The sequence below is a fragment of the Misgurnus anguillicaudatus genome, chromosome 3, assembly GCF_027580225.2.
Source record: "Misgurnus anguillicaudatus chromosome 3, ASM2758022v2, whole genome shotgun sequence".
NCBI lineage: Eukaryota > Metazoa > Chordata > Actinopteri > Cypriniformes > Cobitidae > Misgurnus > Misgurnus anguillicaudatus.
The window spans coordinates 41,659,585-41,676,350 of NC_073339.2; the positions used below are offsets into that span (position 1 = coordinate 41,659,585).

General features: G+C 35.7%; 1 long non-coding RNA gene across 1 annotated transcript in view; it reads right to left on the bottom strand.

The window, feature by feature from the left end:
• Positions 1-1,520: 1,520 nt before the first annotated feature.
• The window catches only part of LOC129445006 (uncharacterized), a 147,173-nt gene continuing 131,927 nt past the window's right edge, over positions 1,521-16,766 (bottom strand). Inside the window, exon 4 of the long non-coding RNA XR_008644680.2 lies at positions 1,521-2,170. This is a non-coding gene — a long non-coding RNA (uncharacterized lncRNA). The remainder of the gene's footprint in view (positions 2,171-16,766) is intronic.

Consider the following 16,766-nt stretch of genomic DNA (forward strand, 5'->3'; position numbering starts at 1 on the left):
ACTCATTAAAGTCAGCTTTGCTTTTGCATTTTTATTTAATAAAAACAAATTTGTACAATTAATTATCAACATCGACCAGAACGCCTTTAGTTTCAAGTTTAACTTCAGCGTTGTTTCTTTGTCGGACTTTATGGTTTGCTAAGAGAACCTTAACATCTGTTCTGGTTCTACAAACTAAGGACACCCCCCAAATAATAAAGGTTAATAAATGGATATAACAAGGGATATATTTCTCATTTAAAGTGAATGAAATCAAATGTTCCTAAAATAAATATTTATTGTGTGTAGAACCTTTTGTGTTTTTAAAAGTTTTTGTAGTTGTTTAAGGTTCTTTATGGGAACCAACAAACACAATTTTTGTAAGCTTTATTTTCAATAGTGTACAGAAAAAAATCTTTAAGAACATCTGACTAAAAGAACCAAAATGGTACAGTATGGCATTGCTGCATGCAATGCGCCTTTATTTTTAAGAGTGTAAATCACTGTAAATTTGCGCCAACATTCTTTCTTCGTTTTTGTGACTTCTTTATGCGTTTGAGCATCACTTTTTATCGCCCAATAATGCGCTTCTGTTGAACATAAGTCTGGATGGTGTGGTCATAGGGATGCTTTTTATGAGGTACGCCGCTCGAGGGGTTAGCGCAATTTCCTCGGTCGTGTCTTTAGGCCTAGGTAATTTGATAGATAAATCAAGTGCGTTTTGGGCTCAGGTTTAACCGTTCAGGCTCGGTGATTGATTCGGGACCCGCGGTACTACAGGGTCACTGACAGTCTGGATAAATTAGACCGGTTCTAATGAGACCAGATTATTTCAACAGCCTGCAAGTGGCGTGAAAACTAAGATCTATACCTCATCCTGAGGTGTCAAATCGATTCAAGATCACCGCGCAAACACACATTGGGTATGCACATACGTTTGCTCACATATGGGTTTATTGTTTAACTGGACTAGGATAGCCTTTATCATATTAAATTGTCACAATTCATATAGTAGTCAATGTAAATGGTAAGTGAAGAATGTTTCAATTTATTTTTTAAAAAAGCGGCCTTGTATGAATGTATAAATTAGCCTAATATTGTGAGCACTGTCAAATTTGTCTCTTACGAGATGAGGTGGTTTTAAAATTATTCTGCTGAAGTGCTTAAAAAAACTTTGTTCTGGTTAACAAATGCACAATGTATGTGATGCGTTTCAAAACAAGATGATAAAACTTTCAAACTAGTATTTGAGGATGGCTAAAACAAAACTCACTCAACAACCCAGAAATAGAAAATAACAACAAACATGCGCCAAAATATTAATATTATGGGCGTGCGCTATCGCCTATGTTTTACGCATCAGTCTTGCGTGAGTTTTAATACTTTTGTACCGTGTTCGTGTATTTATTATTCAATAAACGACAAGGAAGAAATAATTTACTTTGTGTGTCGAACATAAATGGAAAACGCATAACTGTTAAATTAAGGCACCCGACAGGATGCATAGCAAACATTAAATAAAACAAATTGAAATGTTCAGCCTTTGTGGTAAATTTATTCCATGGGATTCTCGTTCTAATAAAAGATCATCCAAATAATTTTTCGCACCTCCAAAAACCCCTGCTATGAATTTAATCCTATTTAATATCAACTATCAAATCAGTTTTATAAAAGTAAGAGTTTAAAAACGAAAATCGTTTTTATTTACTGTAAAGAGAAAAGCTTTTAATGAAAACCTGCCTTTATGTTGGACATGTTGGCGACGACCTCACACCAGCCACTCAGATTCTCCAATCTTATTCTGTTATTATCACCTGACCAAATGTGTTTCATTATAAGCCTCTCCAATTTAAAGAATCACTGTCAGAAAGATGATCACACACGCGCACACAGGGTTAACCCTCTATGTACCACTTTGACTTGAATGAATTCAAATGCTATATGAACTGACCATAGGAATCCAAACATGGATTTAAAAACCTCATGGAAGGTGTTGAAGCAGTCAACTGTAAACTTGTTGAGGTGTTGGCACATAAGGCACATGGAGAGGTAGCAGTTTGGCACACTCTGAGTCCGGGCTATATCTTCATTTTGTGCCAGGGCAGGGTATAAAGCGAAGCAGCTGGGCCAGATCTTGCACACACGTGCCCACAAATACCCCTGGCCTGGCATCTATCACCAGGAGATCGGGCTGGTAATGAAGTGGGGGAATCAATAGAAGGAAATGGTAGAGAGAGAGAAAACATTGTGAGTACAAAAGAGTACAAAAGGAGTAATGATGAAATTATGAAATATAAAAAAAATAAAAGTGCTTAAAACGTTCTTCAAAGTGATAGAAGAATCATTTTTGGTTCTTAAAGAACCATTCAGTCAAAGGTTCTTTGTAGAACCATTTCTTTCTTACCTTTTTATAAACTGAAAAACCTTTTTTCACTACAAAAGATATTTTAAATGTTTCTTTATCAAAGAATAATTTTTTCCTATATGGCATCATGAAGCACCTTTATTTTTAAGAGTGTACATAAAACAGAGAAATCATCCATATTTTCTCTCACATGCACATTTAACCCTGTCTTCACTTGTTAATAATAAGAATGCAATACTGTCCAAATAACATCCAGGTCTTTTCATTCATAACTAACAAAACCTCAGAGAAACTAAGGAGTCTCATAAAAAGTTATGAGAAACCAATAAAATTCGCAGCAACCTAGTAGTTGAGTTCTAACTTTCTTTCCATTTAGCTTTTTCATATTTTCACAAGAAAAGGATGAACAGTGAACAAGATTTTTAACAATTCAATTCATAACCTGATCAAATTAAATATATTCCTCCCGTCTGTCCTGTCAAGTCTATTTGTCTACCTGTTTTATTTAAATCATATTATACCACATAATTAGGGCTTTGTGTTTACAGTATGGCAAAGTTAAAAAGCAGTAAAACAGGGTATTTTATGATATAACAGAGTATACAATATGCAAGTTGTTGTCAATTTGATTACAGATTTTTTTAATTAGCACTGGCAGGTCTGCTTGTTAAATGGGCATTCCCAATACAGAAAAAACAACAACGATAAAAAAAGAAAACCACATTAAACCCAATTAATTAGTTTTAATTTCATTCTAAATGCACTGAAGCGCTTGTTAAATGGAGGATGAGGCGTATTAAAAACGCCAACCTCCGCGCACACACTCGCATACACGCACTCACAAGCAATTGTAAATAAACAGCTTAAGCTTGCTTTCCGGTGGAATGGGCAACAGACTCCCTTGGTGGCACCCGGCAACCATAATCTGGCGTAAATAATGACATCTCTCTTCACGGCCGCGAGCTTTAGCCAAATTAAAACACGCGCACACACACGTACGTACACACATGACCACAGACAAAGAGCTCCAGCCAGTATCTCTAATTATTTACTTTGGGTTGGACTACGCTGACCCCCTGGCCACACCGAGGCCTGCCAGCACCAGCAGGGAGAGATGAGTCAAGCATCTGCTCAGAGAGAGAGAGAGAGAGAGAGAGAGAGAGAGAGAGAGAGAGAGAGAGAGAGAGAGAGAGAGACCAACAGGACCTACAGGTGCGTGTGTGAATGATGGAGGGCAAGGAAAGTGTAAAGAGCATTTAAAGCTGTAGACGAAAACTAAATCATTCAAATATTTATTTTCACCCGGAACCTACACTACATAAATTTTGAGATATGCAAAATGGTTGTAACATCACTTTTTTTAATGAGAGCAACACAAACAAAGCTACAAGGGGGAGATATGTTTACCTGACAGATTTAAAGGAATAGTCTACCATTTTGCCACATTAAACTATGTTATTACACCAACCTAGACGAATTAATACATACCTATCTTTTTTCAATGCGTGCAATGTACAGTGCATTGTGAATGTGTTAGCATTTAGCCTAGCCCCATTCATTCCTATGGTACCAAAAAAAGTTTTATTTTGTGGCACCATACTCACTGGTAACTCCTCATGTAACAATCTTTAAATAGGGAAAACACGGAAGTGTTTGGTGGCTTTCCTGTTTGGTACCATAGGAATGAATGGGTCTAGGCTAAATGCTAACACATTCACGACACGCTGTACAGTGCACGCATTGAAAAAAGATAGATATGTATTAATTCGTCTAAGTTGAGGTAATAACATAGTTTAATATGGCAAAAGGGTAGACTATTCCTTTAAATAGTTTCTCTCCTATTTAATTTTTATGTCTGTTACTGTATGTACTATAGGTACAAAAGCTGTCACTGGGGTGGAACCCTTTCAAAAAGCACATCTTTTTACCTAAGGGGTGCATATTAGTACCACAAGGGTATGTATTGGGACCTCAAAGGTACATATCTGTACCTAGAGTATATGGTACATATTAGGACATTTTTAAGGGTACCGTCCCAGTGACATATTTTGTACCTTATTTCTGACAGTGTAGAGATGCAGGTGAGTGAGGTGTGATGGTCATAATCTTCTTTTGAAGGTAAACATCACTGATATAGCATCTGTAAACTATTATATTCACTTTTGAAAAAGAGTGCACACACACATGCATGCACACTTTGGCACAAGTCCACAAGATATAATGGGTTTTAGGCCAGTGTAGCTCATATGCTGCTAAATAAAATTAAGTCTATTGTTTTCACTGTTTCATTTGAAAAATCTTATTTCAGATTTCATTTGCTTTGGTGCGGCCCAGTAGGCAGAGTCTTTTGCAATTAAACAGGGTTTGATGTGAGTCCCTTCCTAAACCACCTTATCCTTATTCACTTTATTTCTTAACCTCTAACTGCTAGACTAATAAAAGAAATTTAAATATTACTGTTTTCTAAATATTCAATATCACTTTGTTATAATATTGAATATTTACTGATATTGGTATTGATAAACTTAGAGTTAATATGCATTAATGTACTATAGTTACAATCATTCTTCAACAACATGAGATATATCAATGCTATCTCATAGCATTTCGTACATATTTTACAAGGTGGCTAATTCATATTAATTTGTACAGTTTTGTACGATTTGCCTTTGCTTCTGAGACGTGGTGGTTAGTGGTGTGGTTTTATATTTTTATGATAATCGTATGAATTCATACGATTTAGTTAACTTCAAATTCAAGGACCTTTCAAGGACTTTCCAGGTCCAATACCCTCAAATTCAAGGACTAAATGTGGGGACACAAGAGCAAGGTTACATCGGGTTAACTTTTAAGATACATTGTTACAGTTCCCTTTCGAGGGAACTTGCGCTGCGTCACTGTGGTGACACTTTGGGTACGCCTCCAAGGGTAAGTGCGTCTGAATGTGTATATCAAATTCAACCAATGGTGAGGCTTAACGACAAAGACAGGGTGACACGGGAGACAGGAAGTATATCACTATCTGAAATATTGCCAAAGATGGCGTTACAGGGACGCAGGAAGTATGGCAAGAGAGACGCAGCGTCTCGTTCCCTTCTTGCATGTGTCACAACTATGCAAAAAAGCATTTTGGTATGAATTAAGATTCACATACAGAAGATATAAGCATTTAAAGCGAACAGTTTAGCACGTGTGCTTAAAAAATCTAGACTTTTTGTGATATTATCCTACACTACACAGGGAATAATATGGATTTTTTTCCAGAAAACTTCTTGCATAAAATAGATTCAAGCACTTTCAATGACCTGTATCTATGTATATTTTAAAAAACTTCCCAGGGCCTTGATTTTTCCCCACAGATTCACAAACTTTCAAGGATTTCAAGGACCCGTGGGAGCCGTGAAATATGTATGAATACTCATTAAACCAGGCTGTATATACAGAATACAATGACTTAACCCCTTAGCATTCCTGAAAGGAGACTAATTGTACCTGTTGTGTTGATTGTATTTTAAAAGGGTTTACATTATTCATAATCACAAGAATCTCAGATTTCCAAAGATATGTGACATGTTTAGCTTTTTGTTTTTGAGTTGTTGTATGTCAAATTATGCAGTGTTCCTCCCACTGGAACTTTAGACAGAAGATAATAAAAATAGTAATGAATTTATCCATAACCATTTAAGGCTGTTGAAAGAAGGCAATATCATGAAGTCATTACTGATGACTTGTTTGCTTGTCGTTAAAACAAATAAATTTTTGTATAATATCCTTGTGTCAAAAGGAGTATTAAGAAGTGGCACAAGGCAAGATAGTTATATTCAACCTACATAATAATCATGTATTAAAATTAAAAACTGGTCACTGCATTATAGGGCAAAGCTGGTGTGTTGTAGCAAGTGCCAAACCACCATTGCTATGCAAGTACTATTACTTAAGATTTTTAATATATCATGCTATATGTGACCAGGCTGTGAGAAACCATCTGAAGCAATTTTTTGTGACTTCTGCATAAAATCATCTTACATAATGTAAAGAACATTGTGTGAAAATATAACCTTGATATATTTAATATTTACTGAGGAAAGTCTTTGAAATCGATGTGAAATCAAACTTTGATGCTCCTAATCCTAATCTTTAAAGCTCTTAATCTAATGGTTTCACAGACAGGATCACATATCAAATATATAACTTATCTTACAATATATAAAATTAAATTAAGGTAAAAGAACCTTATATTAAGTTAAAGATAAGTGACATGAAAAAATTCAGCACTGGCAATTATACACAACTGCTAAAAATTGCATCTCTATACCAATAACCATCATGACAATGTTAAATGTATAGGTCATGAAAATCTGCCTCTGCTTTCTGTCTTCCGAGAAATTTTGCTGTCTACCTATAAAGCTCTCCTGCTGCTGTTCAAATGATTAAGTAACTACATTAAATAATTAATTACTGCTGCATGAATTAATGACTCCTATTCTAATTAGGTCATTAGTATTAATTACCTGAGTAAAACACAAATTAATTAACCTGCAGTCATAAATAAACATCTTATGATACATGCAAAATATGATTTCATACACGCACACGCACATTGCAGTAATAAATGCTCTGTTCATATAGTTTTATTACTGATTATAGCATATATTTAATTAATAATACACAGAGCGACACACATCTGATCAAAAAACAAGAGTTAAATATCTAAGGAACACTTATTGATATCTTACATTTTTGTAAATGTCTGCTAAAATTTATATATGTATAATAATCATGATACAAAAAAAAAGATTTGGGAACAGTACAGTACCACCTGGAAAAAGTGTCCACATTTTTAAGACAAAATTTTAGAATAACGGTCACCCAAAGCAATCTCATGGCAATTCGTACACTGAAAAAAATGATTCATTCAATTTACTTAATTTTTTAAGGTAAGTGGTCGCAATTAATTTATTTAAGTTACATTTAAACAAAAAATTTGAAAAACAAAACACTTTTGTTTAAATGTAGCTTAAAGGTGCAGTGTGTAAATTTTAGCGGCATCTAGTGGTGAGGTTGCGAATTGCAACCAAAGGCTCAGTCCACTGCCCAACCCTCGCTTTTAAAATGCATAAAGAAGCTACGATAGCAACCACCAGACAAACATTTCATTGTCGGAGACAACTTAGTAAAAAGGTTTGTCCGTTAAGGGCTTCTGTATAAACATGACAGCACAAAATGGCGACTTCCATGTAAGGGGACCCTCAGTGTATGTAGATAAAAACGTCTCATTCTAAGGTTATAAAAACATAACGGTTCATTCTAAAAGGTCTTTATACACCAATGATAATATAGTTTTGTATATTATTTTGCATTTCTTTCAAGAGATCCTTCTAAATATTACACACTGCACCTTTAAATAAATTGATTGCACTTACCTAAAAAAAATTAATTAAAAAAATGAATCTTTTATTTCAGTGTATTTTATTTCAAGACGTACTGTATTTTACAATTCGTTTAGTCATTCATTTATTTTTTTTTTACAATTTGCTGTCGCCTGTAAACATGCAGCATTTATGTCAAATCAACATATATATTTTTATGCTATACTTTAACTTAAAAAATTAAGTTAAACAATCTCAATTTGTTTTTATAAGTTATGTCAACTATTCAAAGTTCAAAACTTAAAATAGTAGGTTGAAATGACTTGCAAAACCAAGTTGTTTTAACTTCATGCTGCTTTTTTACAGTGATGACGTTGAAATGGGGTTTCATCATTGTGCTTTTATAAAAATTAGGGCTGTCAAAAGATTAATCGCAATTAATCGAATACAAAATAAAAGTTCGTTTACGCTTAATATATTTGTGTGTGTATTCTGTGTAATTATCATCTATATATAAATACACACATACATGTATACATTTAAGAAAAATGTTGTTTATGTATTTATTTATTTATTTATATAGACCGTTTCAGCAGTAACAACATAAACAAATGGCTGTCGCGGTCCGCACGTAACTTCCGGTAAACTCCGCTAAGAATAAATAACAACAAAGTTCTTTAAACGTAGTTTATTTATTTAACAAGCAAAAAAAAACACATAGATTACCTAGGAAACCAAAACATTTGTTATTTTCGACGGGGCATTTGTTCAAGAGATCAGTTTAGCAAATAGTCAGACCATTAAAAAAACCAAACCGGAAGTAAGGTTTGTATCCAGACGTGTATCACGTGCGTCCGATGAAACAGTCTATATAATATAAAATATATTAAAATCAAAATAAATATTTATATACATGTAAATGCTTCTTTAATACATATACGCATATGTGTGTATTTATATATACAAAATAATTACACACATTATGCAAAAACTAACTTTTATTTTGTATGCGAATTAATCGTGATTAATCTTTTAACAGCCCTAATAAAAATCATACATTTTTATATGATTCCCCTTATACGAATTAGCCAACTCGTAAAATTTGTATACATTTTAGTCAGACCTTTTGTAGTAAGAACACGATTTACATTTGAAAAGAAAAAATAGTGCCTCTTAGGCAGTATCCTACATTTAAGTAATAATTATCATAAAGGCTAATCATTGACTTGAATGTGTTGTGTAGAGACAGCAATTGATCACCATTTGTAACTGACACATAGTAAAAGTGTGTCTTCAAATTGATATTTTGAGAAAGTTCATGTATAGCTCAGTGGTAGAGCATTGTATTAGCAGCGCAAAAGGTCATGGGTTCGAAACCCGAGAACACAAATACTGATAAAAATGTATAGCTTGTAATGCACTGTAAGTTGCTTTGGATAAAAAAAATGCATAAATATATATTTCAAAAAATTCACCTAACGTAAAATCACTGTTTGTCAGCTCATATATTTGTTTACTAAATATTGTTCACATGGTCATTGTCTTAGAATATTTCATTTATGACCTTTAATTATCACCAAGACCAATATAAAACCAGCAGTGTTATCCAGGCAAAGCACTCCAGTGGTTCCCAGTATTAGGCGTGACTAATGTTAGGTTGAACTCTGCCCAGGTAGCTAGGTTGAGCAGACACAGTAATAACAGCCATAGCTCATTTAGTGTGCAACCTAGCATAGACATCACACGGCTTCACTTCTACACATACACCATGCATGTCTTCACACATTTTATATGCGTTATCTTTGTGACTTGTGTTTGGTCCCTAAAGGGTTCCAGGTTCTGGATGGTATTTCCCTAAACTCTCATGTGCTAAATGGGAGATGAAGCATCTTCCACAGACTGTGAACGAGCTACGTGAATATTTAACACTAAACAACAAAGCGTGCGAGAGAAGGACAGACATAGATTGAGATAAACAGCTGGAGAGAGAGAGAGAGAGAGAGAGAGAGAGAGAGAGAGAGAGAGAGTTCACTCTCTTTATAATCACCTGGAAACCTTTCAATGTTTTGCTCACAGATTTTGTCAAAAACACCAAGAAGCAAATGTCACCAATCCGACACATACACGCTCAAACACACACAGATATTGAAGGTAAAAAGCCACCGCTTCCATTTCCTTTTACCACACTATTTCTCCAACCTGTTAAATCAAAATGATCCCAAGTTAGGTCACACACGCAACCGCACACACACTCTAAACCAACACAATAATTGAAATATTTTCAACCTGATTAAACCTAACGCCCCAGGCTGTGCCGGTTGCTATGGCTCTGCGCCTCGGTTGCTAGGGGGAGTAAATCATGGTGCATTATTTGATTTTTGTAATAGATATGAAAGCTCGATCCGGCCGATTAAATGTCTTTCCGTCTAGCACCTACGAGACCCGAGGCGAGCGAGAGAGTGAAGAAATGAAAAAGAAATGGAGATTTGATATGGCTTCAAAATTGCAATAAAATGTTAATGGTAAATGAGAGGAAATGTATAAAGTATGTTTAGGAAAATATCTCAATGTCTTTTAATACCATACACACTGATGAGAATTACATAATACATTTATTACCTTTATACTGTTTTATGTCAGATATTTGATCAACTGTGTGATGAAAATCCCAGACAACATTCATTTACTTATTGATTTCATAAATGCATCTTATTCAAGAATTGAAGAATTGTTAGGAGGTTGTAGTGTCCATTTATAAACTCTTAAAAATAATAAAACCTAAAATTAATTTTCATGCGATTCGATCGTCAGACTTTTGAATTACAGTGTTGATTTCTATTTAACCCTCCCGAGCTGCTTTTACATAACCTGTACTGTATTGTACACAACATATAGTACATCTGTAAAGGAACACACCGATTTTTTGGGACTTTAGCTTATTCACCGTATCCACTAGAGTTAGAAAAGTCCATACATAGCCTTTTCATCTTCGTGCGTCCTGTAACTCTGTCTGACGCACCAACCGCTAGCCTAGCTTAGCACAAAGACTGGAAGTAAATGGCTCCAGCTAGCATACTGCTCTCAATACGTGACAAAATAACATTTTCCTTTTATATGTTGTGATTTGTATAGTCACAGTGTGTAGACATAACAAGGTCATATGATACACAGCCATCTTTAAACCGTATACAGACTGGGAACTATATTCTCAGAAGGTGAAGCACTGCTACTTGGGCGGAGTGATTTGCTCGCAGCACCTGAGAAGCTCAGTGGTGAGGAGCAACGAGTTCGCGCAAGTGTTGCGCTAGTCACTCCGCCCAAGTAGCAGTGCTACGCCTTCTGAGAATATAATTATCAGTATGTATACGGTATTTATACAAAGTACATGCGGTTACAAAAATCCAGCGGTACGTGGACACTCGCATATGCGTTTAAACGGGTGTTGCCTTAAGCTCAAGTATAGTTATTTTTTAAAGTGTACGCAAACGTACGCGCACAGTCCAATGCACAGCCTTGCAAAGTATAGTTTATTTGAATTGTACATGTACACCAACATTTGACGCATGTGCATTGCGACAAAATGCAATGCATCTCCTGGGCTACATACTACATTCTCCTGTACGTGCATGCGCAACCTACGCGTACAAAGTACATGCGGTTACAGAAATCCAGCGGTACACGGACCCTCGCATATGCATTTAAACGGGTCTATACCTGTAGCCTTTAGCCCAAGTATAGTCCGTTTTTTTAAGTGTACGCAAACGTACGCCCACTTTCGAATGCACAGCCTCGCAAAGTATTGTTTATTTCAATTGTACATGCACACCAACATTCAACGCATGCGCATTGCAACACAATGCAACGCATCTCCTTGGCAATATACTCATTCTCCTGTATGTGCATGCCCAACCTACACGTACAAAGTAACCTATGCGGTTACAAAAATCCAGCGGTACGCGTACAGTTCTGATGACAACATTTGCGTCACGTGCACTACGCAGACAACTGCATATGGGTAAAAACGGTTCTATACTTCTAGCTTTAAGCCCGGAGTATAGTCCAGTCCCTCCAGAAAAACGCGATTGTGCGATTGCACGATTTATTGCATAATCAGCCAAAGTCCGCATATTTACGCGGGGCTGCATTTTTTCCAAATACGACGCACTTTCGGCGCATTAATTACAGATTTCCGCGCACAAAATATGCGGGGCTTGCATGATTTCATAATCCCCGCATTTTTCGTAGCAAAAAGTCACATATATATTAGCAGAAAGTTGAAAAATGTTGCATTTACTTCACACAAGTGCAGCCGTGTCCTCTGTTGCCATGGGAACGTTATGAAGTGACGTGAACATCATTGCAGCTTTTGCAAATTTTCCGCAGTTTTTGCAAGTTCCGCAATTTTCGCAAATTCCCACAATTCCATTGCATAAATTACATAAATATCCCGCATATTCCATCGCATTTTTAAAGAAAACGTGCCGCAAAATCTAGGATTTTTGCCCGCAATAATCACAAAAAAACTCCGCGTTTTTCTGGAAGGACTGATAGTCTGTTTTTTTACGTCTACGTAAACGCACAGTTGAACACACAGCGTATGTGTACAAAACGCAAAGGCATCTCCTGGACTACATACTACATTCTCCTGTTTGCGCATGCGCGACCTACGCAAACAAACTATGCGTGGTTACAAAGTTTGACGGAACGCATACAGTGCGCATACTATTCTGATGACGAAATTTGCACGTGGTACACGGATTCTCGCTTACGCGTAAAGGTGGACAATACTTCGGCCTTTACACTAAATTCAAAGTATACTTTTTCAGTGTATGTTTTCTCAAATCGAACCCATGATATTTGCGGTGCTAATGCAATGCTTTACCAATAGAGCTACAGGAAACTCCAAAATTCGATTCCTAAAACCCAGTTAAACCTTCATCACTGCATGGAAACCAACAGGTTGTGGTATTTTCTGGAACACATTTGGAACACTTTAACCTTATTTAGCCTCATTTCACAATGTGTGCTTGTTTTGACTAATTTTTCTTTTCTTGGTTCTAGTTCACCTGTGTGAATACTGCTGCGCACGTGTAAAAATTCTAGCTTCATGGACATTGAGGTCCAGTAGGACATTAGTAGAGGATATGGCAGTAAGTAACATGTAGAAACTATAGATGATGCTAACAAAATATGATTGGCAGCACTATAATTGCATTTTATATGTTGATGTGGATAAATGTGTATTTATGAATACCTGCCTTGAGTGTGTGTGTGTTCAAATCTATGTTTGTGCGTACAGTAATTAAAGTCTGACATCTAGCTTTGTTCATCCACTAAGATTGTAATTAGCAATGAGCTATGCTCTCAAAAGACAGTTCTAAAATACACTACACAAATCACTATAATACTGCTGTTGACATGAGAGACAGAGAACAGGAGAGAGAGAGGGAACAGTGTGGGAGAGAGAGAAAGAGAGAGAAAATGGATGGTGTGAAAGCAGGCTTTGAGAGATTAGAAATTTACATATCTTAATAGACAACCACATACTCACATTCTTTCGTCGGAAAAGTCCCTGTGCAGCACTGGAATTGTGGGTAGTGGACTGGCAAGGCGTTAAAACTGATTGTCTAATAAGACACACAGACCCACACACACACGTTGTAACATACAAGAATAGACCGACTCCGGCCTGATGGAACAATTAGCATTTTTGGAGCTAAGCAGCGTATGCGTTATCCGTAAAATGGAAAGACTTTTTCATATTTACTTGTAGTTGAACTACTAAGTCCTAATAAGTTTGTAGGAGCAGAATACAAAGATATAAACCTAGATGATAAACCAAATTTTCATACAAGCACAAATATGCAATGTTTAAGGAATTTATAACTTTCTGGAATACATAATTCAGATTTATTAATCGTGACATTCTTTGTATTATTGCTTAATACTAACCCGTATAATTAAGTGTTGTCCCACACAACCGATTTCCTATATGTGTTAATTTCATGGCTCTTGTAATGTTTTGCAGCACATAATAAAATAACTGAAACTCAAGTCAATATTATGTCTTTTATTTAATTGCAGCCATTTAATGACCATAAAATCATTACAGTCATTTAGTCGAATTGTAAAAGTGAATAAAAGTACGTATACAATCAAGGTTGGTTTTTAAAAGAATTTGTTCTCATCCTTTACCCACCCTCAGAATTTTTTCTTTACCACAAACAAATCATTTTATATTAAAATGTCATCATGTTATCATCTTACATGTGGGTCAACATAGCACAGTTCCATAAAGCACATACATTCATCTTTAAAGTAATCCAAACGACTCCTGTAGGTTGATATATGTCTTCTGAAGTGAAACGATATGTTTGTGATAGAAACTTATTCATATCTTAAAGGAAAACACCACCGTTTTTCAATGTTTTACTATGTTCTTACCTCAACATAGACGAATGAATACATACCTATCTTTTTTCAGTGTGTACACTTAATCTTTGTACAATGTGTCGTGAATGTGTTAGCATTTAGCCTTGCCCTATTAATTCCTTAGGATCCAAATGGTGGCACAAAATAAAAAGTGGTGATCTTTTAAGCGGATAAAAATGGGAACTATATTTTATGGCGGAAGAGCACTTAGTTTGCAGCACTTTGACCTTGGCGCGCAGTAACATCATCACTCCTGTTATAAGCTATTCATCCTCAAAATGTCTACTGGCATAATTTCTTGCGCACATGATTTCAAATGACATCATACAAACCAATTTTTTCACACTTAACTCTTTCGCTGCCATTGACGAGATATCTCGTCAATTAAGAGAAAACGCTTCCCCACCAATGACGAGATTTTCCGTCTTTCCGCAATACTGCTATTATCCACCAGGTGGATACTTCCGCAACTTATACAACCCGGAAGTAGCACCTCGCGTGAAAGAGAAAGAACTTTTAAGGGCGGTTTCCCAGACCAGGATTAGCTTAATCCAGGACTAAGTCTTAGTTTAATTAGGAAATATAACTAGTTTTAACAAACATGCCTTACTAAAAACATTACCTGTGTGCATTTTGAGGTAAAACAAAGGGTACTTATGTATTTTAAGATATGTCAGTGCAAGTTGTTTTCAGTTTGGAGAGCTCTTAAAAGTGTTTAAGTCTAGGACTAGTATAATCCCTGTCCGGGAAACCACCCCTTAAAGATCGCTTTGCATCTGATCTCTATTAAAAGTTCTTCGCAAAAATGGAATTATCTCAGCTTTTTGCTCAAAATTGGGTGTTTTTGAAGAAACCTACCCATGTTTGAGAGGTGATTACAAGAGAACTAATGAAGGTAGGATGAAACGGTTTTTTTTTGTTTGAAAGCAGAGGGTCTGTTGTTTCATCTGATATATTGTTTGTTTATATATTTAAAGAAGAACATTTTCTGGAAGGCATTAAACTTTTGTGAAAATCATGAAAAATGCTGGTGCTGGCTGGCAACTTTTTTTAAAAAGGCTGGCGGGGAAAGAGTTAAAAGGAACATTTTCATTACCGCAATGTGTCCATGACTGGATTTTGGTTCTTTGACATTTTTTTGAATTAAAAAATCTAAGAAAATTGTAAAAATAAAAAGCTTCAGTGCATGTTATCCTATTAACATTTACAGTAAAGAAACATGTGGTATTTGGTGATCATTGGTAAATGTAGAGACAATAATAAGGAATATAAATGTGTCCAAGGAAAATGTTCTCATGCTCCGCAACAATTTTCAATCATTGTTAAAGCCCTCAATGAACTAACATTTTAAAAAAAAATTGTTGGAAGGGACATAATTGACTGTGACACTCAAGATGGCTACCAGGTAAGCAGTTCTTATTTTTTCTCTCCAGATAAAAGTTGAAATTTTGTTTGTCATAGTACCTAGACAACTTTTTAGTTCTCTATGAGTTTGTAAATGCATATATTTAATGTAATATCGTGTTGCGGTAATGATAATTTTTTATAATGATAATCTAAAAATTTTTAAATAATTATATAGGAAATATTTTTTAAATCCTCTAAAAATAATGGTTATAGTAAGTTCAGACCTTAATCTTATATGTGCAAAAAATCTGGCTTTAATGGCTTTTTAAAAAAATCTGATGCTGGACACATTTTAAGTGTGGATTTCATGAGAATCACCCACACGTCATTACACGTGTAGTAACAAAACGCCCTCTATAGAACAGTTTGTCCATTTAGGGCGACTGTATAAACATGGTGGCGACTTCCATATAAAGGGACCCGCGGTGTATGTAAATAAAAACAGCTCATTCTAAGCTAATAAAACAATAGTGTTAATTATGTTAGGTATATTATATAGTTATGTATATTATATTGCTTTCTGTCACGATCCATCTAAAAGTCCCACATTGCACCTATAATGTATACATAGGCACATATGATCTATTAGGAATGATTAGTTGTTTTAGTATTTTAGTATGTGTGTGCGCGTGTGTTTTTAAGTCTAGCAGTGTCTGACACTTCCATCTCCCCTTGAGAATATGACCTCTCCCCCAGTCTCACTTAGTAATTGGCTAACTAATGTGCAAAGAGGGAGGGATGGTTGAGTACGAGATGAACACAACACAGATAGCATTTGAGCAAGTGCTAAGGCCATATTCAATTTCAGTAACTTGGGCTTAATTTTCCAATGTACATTTTCCCTTAATAACCCTGCTTAGCTTATTGACAGGTTGTCGATACTAACAGAAACAAATTGCAACGTTTACGTTCGCACATGTCCTCGCTTGTCTCACGGGCGGAGCGCGTGAATGCTCTCAGTGTGGACGCTCTAAACTGTCTTGGCAGGTGTTGATTGGAGGTCATTGGTTTTGGTGTAGTCTAGATGCTCAGATCAATAAAACACTCCAATCTCTTTATCTAGCACCTAACAGCTATTAGGATGTGAAGAAAGAGAGTGAGACAGACACCTGGGGGCGAGTAGAGGATTGTCTGTTTTGTTCTTGCAGTTGGACTCTTGTAGTTGAAATTGATGTAAAGTAGCACAGTAGAGTGGAAACCAGCTTACCGTAAAC